General features: G+C 38.6%; 1 long non-coding RNA gene across 1 annotated transcript; it reads right to left on the bottom strand.

Annotated features, from left to right (window-relative positions):
* Positions 1 to 344: 344 nt before the first annotated feature.
* Positions 345 to 6,527, bottom strand: LOC116583269. The gene is made up of 3 exons (XR_004282673.1): positions 6,487 to 6,527; positions 1,655 to 1,661; positions 345 to 415 (listed from the first exon to the last, which is right to left on the bottom strand). It is a non-coding gene; the product is annotated as an uncharacterized LOC116583269 (long non-coding RNA).
* Between the last annotated feature and the right edge of the window lie 3,361 nt (positions 6,528 to 9,888).

The raw sequence follows: 9,888 nt of genomic DNA, 5'->3' as shown, positions 1-9,888 counted from the left end.
ATCTCTTCCTCACCCTAATCTTCTCATCTTACCATTTGGGACTTGACAATATCTTCAAAACTCCCAAAATGCAAAGAATGGAAAACCTTGGCAATGTTTTGGCAAGTCTTCTGTCCTACACTCCAGACCCAATTAGAACTTATCATGGGAAAAGATCCATTTGTCCATCTGAGTTTTCTGTTCCATCTTCTTGGGAGCCACAAAGATAAATAAAATAAATAATTGATAGGAAACACACTCAACTACCTGAACAACTCCATGATAACTGTCCCCCAAGAAGAATACTCTTGGAACTGCTTTACTGGACTCATTTTGGTAGCACACATTTATTTGATTCAGTCATTTTTTTTTATGTTACATTAGTCACCATATAGTACATCATTAGTTTTTGTGTAGTGGTCCATGATTCACTGTTCTGTAGAACACCAGTGCTCCAGTGATATTCTACAAGGTAAACTGAAGCTAACACTCCTATGTTACTTTATAGCATTTTATTTAAAAGAAAATACAGTATTAAAAAACATAATAAGGGTCTAGAGTGTTGTTCAATTATTCTAAACCATGATATGAAGCAAGGTTGCCCCACAGAACTACATATTTCTTCTAGAAATCAGATTAGTACTTTACCCTCAGCCTTGCTCTCAAGTGCCATTTGAAGCAACTGTCCTATTAGACAAGGATCTTAGCAACTCAGCCCTAAATCAGATATGATCCTTATTACTCAGTCATTTTTGATGCACCTAATGCTCTAAACCATTCCTACCTACAATACAGGTGCATTAGGGCATTAGGATTAGTTACTGTGTGAATTGCTTCTAGCTAGGTGCATGGACCTTGCTTTTACAAAAAAAAAAAAAAATTAATTTCAGGATAGCTCTTTCTTTCACTGAAGGGAGAAAAGTCTAAGTAGAACTCTAAAATATTCATAAGTACTGAAATCTGTTCTGTTAAAATGAGAAAGAATTATGGCCCAGATAGATTTAATGTGAGACTACTTTTAAAGGTCAGTTATCTCCTGTTTTGCCTCAATAAGTCACATGATTTAATCAAAGTAGAGGGACCATGTGATGGAACACTTCTAATTAATAGACCAAATATGTTCATCATTTCATCACAGCTAAATAATTTACAGCTTAACCCAGAAATCTTGAGCAGAGATTACTCTAACCTATTACATTTTTCATCTAAAAAAAGGGTTGCAGAATAGCCGCAGAAAGAAGAGTGCCTCAAACTTTTCCATTCCTGCATCAATAACCATTTACTATTAGTTTGTAGGGTGATTCTTACAAGTAACTGCAAAGCTCCTGTTTGGTTGATCTTATCATGCTAGCAAGTCTGTAGTAACAAATAGAGCAAAGAATAAACTTTCTAAAGGGAATGCAACAAAAATTCTGCAACAAAAATTCAGGCTTATTAAAGAAGATTTTCCTTTTCTTTATTTTATTTTTCCTACCCTGACTTTCAGTAGGCCTTGGGTGTGTTAGCCTGGCAAAAATGAACATGTCAACTCTCATTGCAAATCATTGCCCAGCTAAAATGGGATTTTGAAAAGATGTGCCACCTGCTTCATTAATAATAACATCAAATTCTTTTTTCCTTGGTTTGCTTTATAGACATAGCCTTCTCAGTTCCACCAATCATTTCCTTATGTGACTGTGGATCTAAAAAAAAAAAAAAAAAGACTGAAGAAGACTGAATTTTTTTTACTCTGTTACTGCGAATTACATAAATATAAGATATAGCAAAGTCTTTCTGCTTTAAATACCAGGAAATCTCTTCCAAAAAAATCTCCTTCCAAGAAAGCAAAAGAGAAAAAGTAGAAGGAATCAAGCAAACAGCAAGAACAGGAGGAGGAAAGAAAGAGGAGGAGGAGAAAAGGAAGAAGATGCTCCGTACGAATAAATTTAAATATGCAAAATGATATCAGAAGCAAGCATACCAAAAGGCTCAAATCTCAAGAAATGGAAGTTGTTAATTCGATCTGCTAGCTTATTTACAAGCACTTTTGTTACCGATGATGCAAGATTCAGAAACCAGAATAATGTTAAAGCTCAAAGCTTTATGATTTTGCATCCTATGCCATGATGGGACATTGGTGACTGCAGTACTTACAAGACACAGATGGGCTGAACTTGAGTATAACCCCAATAACAATTAACTTAGCTTATGATATGTGAGTTATCTATGGTTATTATGGATTGTCTTTTTTTCCTCATCAGCATTTGTCTGCTGTTTACATGGACAGATTAATACAAGGCATTTGTATTTCACAGGCACAGCCATCAGACTGTCACTTCTGCCAAGAGGTAAACATACACGCTTTGAGGCAATTGTTCTTTATCATTTCCATACCAACCTCTCTGATTGATGGAATGCCAGATCTATAAAATGTTTCAGTAAAACAGAAACTTGGTTCCAGGTGTTTGTGATTTTTATGATTTTGACTTTCAAGGTCAAAGCACTACCTCTGTAGTCAGGCTTCATCATAGCTTAAGGGAAAAGTGGTGAGGTCCAGCGGAAAGCGCCAGAGTCTTCTCAACTCAGGAACTCCAGAGCAGCAGCCTCAGGAACCCCTGCTAGACATGCAGAATCTCGGGCTGAGCCAGTGACCTGCCCCATCCAGAATCAACACTTTAGCAATTTCTAGGGATTCACAATGTATTTTAATGTATGAAAAGTTGGCTAGAAAGATTGCCCCCTAGTGTGCAATATATTCCGGCAGTTCAAAGCCCTTCAGGTGGATTTCAAGAACAGCCCCTCCCAACCTGAATCTGAAATTGTTTTAACTGTGTCACTTGTATTGAAGGGTTAATCTCTCATGATAATCCAATACAAAATGACTTTCTTGTGTGTGCAATTCTTACATCTTTGCCAATTAATTATCCAGCCTGATTTTGATTTTGAAATTCTTTGATTTCATTTATAAAAACAAAACTTTCACATTCTGAATATCTCATGAGGCAGCATATCTGGGAAAAAAAAAAAAACAGTAATTAGGTATGCTTCAAAGTTAGTTAAATGTATTATTATTTAATTATGTGTGTATTTAAATGAGGAGTCTACGATTCTTTTTCCGATCAAGAGCAAGATGATAAATATTTTAGGCTTTATGGATCAACAAGAAATATGACTTCATTTGTATCCAAATTTAATATTCTCTCCATCAAAGTTTAGAAGTCATTCTTAGGTCTTGGCCATACAGAAAAAGTCAGTGGTCAGGATTTGGCTCATAGTCTATAGTTTGCTGATTCATTATTTGGGTCAGCAATCTAAAACGTAGAGACTGAGGATCTGAGAGCTAAGAGATACCATTCTGGAACAGGACCCAGAAACCACTCCCATTCTTCTTCTGTAGATATAGCAAGTCTATTTGTCACTGCGGCCCTAACCCCTGACAAGGCTCTGGTGTGGGGAGGCCAAGAGGCAATGTGACATATTTGTGATTGTGAAGAGAAAGGATAAGGACAAGACAGGTTTAGTTATATGTCTTATTGCATTAGAAATGAATATGCACCCCTTTGATACTCGAAGTAAGTTTCACTAAACAAAAGAAAATGCCTCCTCTAAAATAGAGAGCAAACTTACTGGACTCTGAAACACAAAGTGAAAAGGATTTGAAAAAAAAAAACACTTTATTTTTTAAAAAATTTTATTATTTATTTGAGAGAGAGAATGGGAGAGAGAGAACATGAGAGGAAAGCGGTCAGCAGAAGAAGCAGACTTCCTGCTAGTAGGGATCCTGACTCTGGGACTCAATCCCAGGACTCCAGGATCATGATCTGAGCTGAAGGCAATTGCATAACAAACTTAGCCACCCAGGCTCCCTAAAAAACCACTTTAAATACTGAATAGAATAAAAGTGTCAAAGGCCAGTTGAATGAAAATTTGTTCAGTACCATAGCTAAGAAATTTATAATTTTGCATTTCTTTTTTCTAGGAAACGTAATTAGAGAGAGGTCCTAAACAGGTTATGTTCAAGGTTCAGGGGGAATACTTTGCAACTGTCCTTTACAATTTTTTAAGTTATTTTATTTGTGTGTGCATGGACTTCTACCAATGCTACTGCATTATTACTACCAGCAGGGGTGTCTTGCATGGGTTGGTGGGGTGCTGGATTCCGGGTAAGTGTGCACTGTGAGGAACAGAAAATTAGGAGGCTAGAAGGAAAGGGGGTGGGTGGTCTGGAGGCCAGGCCCAAGAGCCCTTCAATTTTACTTCTGGAAATAGACAGATATCATGAAGGAATCATGGTAAGCTATGGCCATGCCACCAGGAAGATTAAGAAATTCTTGGAAATCCATCTGCTCCCCAGAGTTAAGGTCCAGTTTATTCATCATGTTGTCAAGGACATGAGGATCCCTCTGGTTCTTTGTGAAGACAACCAGTTCTGTATTCATAACGTGAAGAACTCGTTCTTGAAGAGTCTACAGCTGTTAACTTTCTACCCAGCATATTTCTGGGAGACAGCAGAGTCTTGATGCACCACCACGCAGTCTCTGTATGGTTAAACATTTTTGCCAAGGTGGGGGGCCGAGTGGAGTGGAGCACAGAATCTGTGATCCAGTAGTGGCATCGTAAGCTCTGTCCTTTAACTTTACATATCAGTCTTAGGGGCTACTGAAACTCACTTTCCCACCCACACCCTGAGCAAATATTGTTAATCCATCATAGCACAATCCCTTGAGCCTAAGTGCTCTCAGACTGCAAATCAACTGATCTGGCAATGGAGAGAAAGCCTAGGGCTGTCCTTAGCTGTAGACACACTTCACAGAGCAAGGAGCTTAGTACTAAAAGCAAAGACAATACAGTGGGCATTAAGGATGTGCATTTGACTCCTGTATCAACTCTCCTATCCTCTGTGTCAGTGACTTAAGATGAGATATAGGAAGAACCTACCTTAACACCACAGACAATAATCAGGCAAAGAAGGACCCAGCTTCTTCAGGAAAACCTGCTTTATGCTCTCTGGGGTCCAGTAATGTCCAGGTGTCACTGTATGCTACTTCTAGCTTGTATTACCTAATATCCACTGAGAGGAAGTAAATAGGACCTATTCTAAAAGTACAGCATTTTGGAGCTACCCTATGACCCAGCAATTGCTCTACTGGGTATTTACTCTAAAGATACAAACTCAGTGATCCGAAGGGGCACGTGCACCCGAAAGTTTATAGCAGCAATGTCCGCAATAGTCAAACTATGGAAAGAACCTAGATGTCCAACAACAGATGAATGGATAAAGAAGATGTGGTATATATATACAATGGAATACCATGCAGCCATCAAAAGAAATGAAATCTTGCCATTTGAGATGACATGGATGGAACTAGAGGGTATTATGCTGAGTAAAATAAGTCAATCAGAGAAAGACAACTATCATATGATCTCCCTGATATGAGGAAGTGGAGATGCAACGTGGGTGGTGTGGGAGTAGGAGAAGAATAAATGAAATAAGATGGGATCGGTAGGGAGACAAACCATAAGTGACTCTCAATCTCACAAAACAAACTGAGGGTTGCCAGGAGGAGGGGGAGAGAGAGAGGGTGATGGAGTTATGGACATTGGGGAGGGTATGTGCTATGGTGAATGCTGTGAAGTGTGTAAACCTGGTGATTCACAGACCTGTACCCCTGGGGATAAAAATACATTATATGTTTATAAAAAAATTTAAAAATTTAATAAAAAATATATAAAAAATAAAAGTAGAGCATTTTGTACAAACACTTAATTTTTGCAAAGACTCTTTAGGTTAATATGTTTATTGCCTAAATTATCTTGGGAAAATCCCATTAGCAGATTTCTTGCATTTAGTATAAAAATTTATAATACCAAGATACATAACTTTGATATAAAAGAATAGAGCTCCCTCTTCCTACATGTCTGAACTCAGAATCCTATTAATGGAATCTTTAGGTTTCATAGTGGAACGAAATAGGGGGAGGGTGAATAATAAAAGTTTAGGTTCTATTAAAATAATATATCCTAGAACTTTTCCAGGGGAGGTGGCAAGAAAAATGTCTGTGTTGGCTGTCATTTCAGTGAGGAAGATGTTAATTTTCTTTCTGCTTGTCAAGATACTTTTTATTCTGTTTAAGTCAATCTATGTACACCTGATACACACATACAAGGTTGTACAGGAAACACACAAAACTGCATTTTGCCTTTGCCTCAGAATTCCACAGTCAGCTGTTCTACCTCTGGTCCAAGTTGTCTTCCCAACTCAGTCTTGTTGACAGTTGGTTCCTAAACCTTCACCCAACTTTGGCCCTGTTCTTAGGTTGCTGCTTCATGTCTAGCTGCTTAAAAACTGGAATCTGACTTTGAACTGTGTATTGTCTTCAACTGTCATCCTCCAGAAAATTATTTCTAATATTCTCAATAGATCAAATTACCAATGTTTCAAAACATAAGCAAAAAAATTTAACCACCCAGACATCATTTCTTTTTTTTTTTTTATTTCCAGCATAACAGTATTCATTATTTTTGCACCACACCCCGTGCTCCATGCAATCCGTGCCCTCTATAATACCCACCACCTGGTACACCAACCTCCCACCCCCCGTCCCTTCAAAACCCTCAGATTGTTTTTCAGAGTCCATAGTCTCTCTCCCAGACATCATTTCTAATCCCTTAACCAAAAAGATGAGAAATAAAGGATGGGAGGCCCTAGAGGCTTTTGACTAGTCCAGGAGGTCAGCATCACCTCCTCGAATCTCTGAAGGCTTCCACCACTATCATTTCCAACATAAATGGGAAGCATTTCAGATTTCAATTGTTACTAGTAGAGCTAGGTAATTTCTACGCTCAAACAGATGGTGTCTTTCACAGTCCCATTGCCATCTTTGGTTCTGAAACTTAACCAAGAATTATGGCCAATCTCTGGTTTCTTTGCAGATCTGCAGATCTGCACAGAAACCCCTGTGTGAAGTCACAACACCTTGTCTGAACTCACTCAGCAAAGAACGTTCACCAACAGAATCTAGATACCAGCAATGAAAGCCAAGAAGGGGATTCTGCCATTAACAGAAGTAAAGGCAGAGGAAATATTATGCCAACAAATCTGAATGACTCAAAAGATAGATTTGGAATGACAAGAGCAAAGGGAAAACTCCTTAAATTGCTTTTCAGCTTTCTCTAAAAAAAGATAATGCTTTTCAAAATCCAAGTGATACAAAAGAACACCTAAACGGAATAGCTGTTCTTTCGCATCACATAAGGATACACTGTCAGCTGTCTCAAGGACTAGCAGCAGGTAACATACATTTCTAATACATTCCTGGTCACCCAAGATTTTGAAGATTATTTACTCTAGGAAGAATCCTCATACTTGTTATACTTTAGTCTCCATTTTTGAAACTAAAAATCTCATGACCACCTGGAAATTCTGCTATGCCTTCCAAATGGTATTCTCATAAGTAAGAATATTAAGAAGTAAGTAAGAATATTATTAAGATATTAACTTGAAAATATCTGTGGAGCTCTTACTATGTGCCAGGTGTTACTCTACACATTTGGTATTCACCCTGGATAAAACAATGATCTCTGCCTGCACGGAGCTTACACTCAAGTCAGAGGGAGGAAGAATGGAAGAAGGGAGAGCAGCAGGGAAAACTCTAATCAGTAGAAATAATAAATTAATAAATAAGGCAGGATAGAAGACAGTCCAGGCCAGAGTCCATGTAAGAAGAGTACAAAAAGGCTTAAAGACAATGTTGTAGATTGTAGGAACTCATCTTTCCTCTGAACCCACAGCACCTTGCAGCTTTTATTTCTATTGGTAAGTAGAACATCTTTTTTTTCCCTATTAAAATCTTTATTGGGGCGCCTGGGTGGCTCAGTAGGTTAGGCCTCTGCCTTCAGCTCAGGTCGTGATCTCAGGGTTCTGGGATCGAGCCCTGCATCGGGCTCTCTGGTCAATGGGGAGCGTGCTTCCCTCTCTCTGCCTACTTATGGTCTCTCTTTCTCTCTCTCTCCGTAAAATAAATAAATAAAATCTTAAAAAAAAAATCTTTATTAAGATAGCTTAGCCAAGTAGCTAAGCACCTGAATTTGGAGTCAAACCTAAGATCCAGTCCCTGGCCCACTATTTATTAGCTGTGAGCTAATAAATTTGGCAAGCTATTTGGCATCTGTAAAGCTTAACTTCTATCAATCAGTTGTGGGTTTGGGGAGGAGTAAAGGAAATTTTTTAAATTGGACCTTGAAGTAATTCCTAGATATATTAAGAACTAAATAGATGGTATATAGTATTGCCTTATGCATACAAAGTATTCTGCATTTTTAATCATTTGTCCACCAGTCATTTCCTCCTCTCATATAGATCCAGAGAGCTCCTAAGAATAGGTCTGCATTCACTGCAACAGCACCTAGTAGTAGAAACCCTGAATTCCTAAAAGAAGACAGACATTATAGCCCAAAATCTGGGTTTCAGATTTCTTAATCAGTAAAATGAGAACTTTCTAATAAATATCTCACAAATTCATAAAACAAATTAAGGTATTAAAACTCTGTTATGCAAGATAAATGCTCAGGAAATGTTTCCTGATTTGAGTCAGTAAAGACTCAAAGACTATAATAGATTTCACTGGAGAGTATTTTCCTGATAAACAGCTGAAGTTTGTTCACTGTAGAGAATCGAGGATTAGACATTGATAGTCTTCTCATCTTCTCTGGGATTGACAGTGATTCTTTAAAGAAGTCTCTAACAGAATGGGAGAAGATATTTGCAAATGACATATCAGATAAAGGACTAGTGTCCAGAATCTATAAAGAACTTAGCAAACTCAACACCCAAAGAACAAATAATCCAATCAAGAAATGGGCAGAGGACATGAACAGACATTTCTGCAAAGAAGACATCCAGATGGCCAACAGACACATGAAAAAGTGCTCCATATCACTCGGCATCAGGGAAATACAAATCAAAACCACAATGAGATATCACCTCACACCAGTCAGAATGGCTAAAATAAACAAGTCAGGAAATGACAGATGCTGGCGAGGATGCGGAGAAAGGGGAACCCTCCTACACTGTTGGTGGGAATGCAAGCTGGTGCAGCCACTCTGGAAAACAGCATGGAGGTTTCTCAAAATGTTGAAAATAGAACTGCCCTATGACCCAGCAATTGCACTATTGGGTATTTACCCTAAGGATACAAACGTAGTGATCCAAAGGGGCACATGCACCCGAATGTTTATAGCAGCAATGTCCACAATAGCCAAACTATGGAAAGAACCTAGATGTCCATCAACAGATGAATGGATCAAGAAGATGTGGTATATATACACAATGGAATACTATGCAGCCATCAAAAGAAATGAAATCTTGCCATTTGCGACAACATGGATGGAACTAGAGCGTATCATGCTTAGCGAAATAAGTCAAGCAGAGAAAGACAACTATCATATGATCTCCCTGATATGAGGAAGTGGTGATGCAACATGGGGGCTTAAGTGGGTAGGAGAAGAATAAATGAAACAAGATGGGATTGGGAGGGAGACAAACCATAAGTGACTTTTAATCTCACAAAACAAACTGAGGGTTGCTGGGGGGAGGGGGTTTGGGAGAAGGGGGTGGGATTATGGACATTGGGGAGGGTATGTGCTTTGGTGAGTGCTGTGAAGTGTGTAAACCTGGCGATTCACAGACCTGTACCCCTGGGGATAGAGTATTATGCCTCCATCAGAAAGGATGAATACCCAACTTTTGTAGCAACATGGACGGGACTGGAAGAGATTATGCTGAGTGAAATAAGTCAAGCAGAGAGAGTCAATTATCATATGGTTTCACTTATTTGTGGAGCATAACAAATAGCATGGAGGACATGGGGACTTAGAGTGGAGAAGGGAGTTGGGGGAAATTGGAAGGGGAGGTGAACCATGAGAGACTAT

The sequence above is a fragment of the Mustela erminea genome, chromosome 1 (genome assembly GCF_009829155.1).
Source record: "Mustela erminea isolate mMusErm1 chromosome 1, mMusErm1.Pri, whole genome shotgun sequence".
In the NCBI taxonomy this organism is placed as follows: domain Eukaryota; kingdom Metazoa; phylum Chordata; class Mammalia; order Carnivora; family Mustelidae; genus Mustela; species Mustela erminea.
This window is presented reverse-complemented; position numbering and strand designations above follow the sequence as displayed.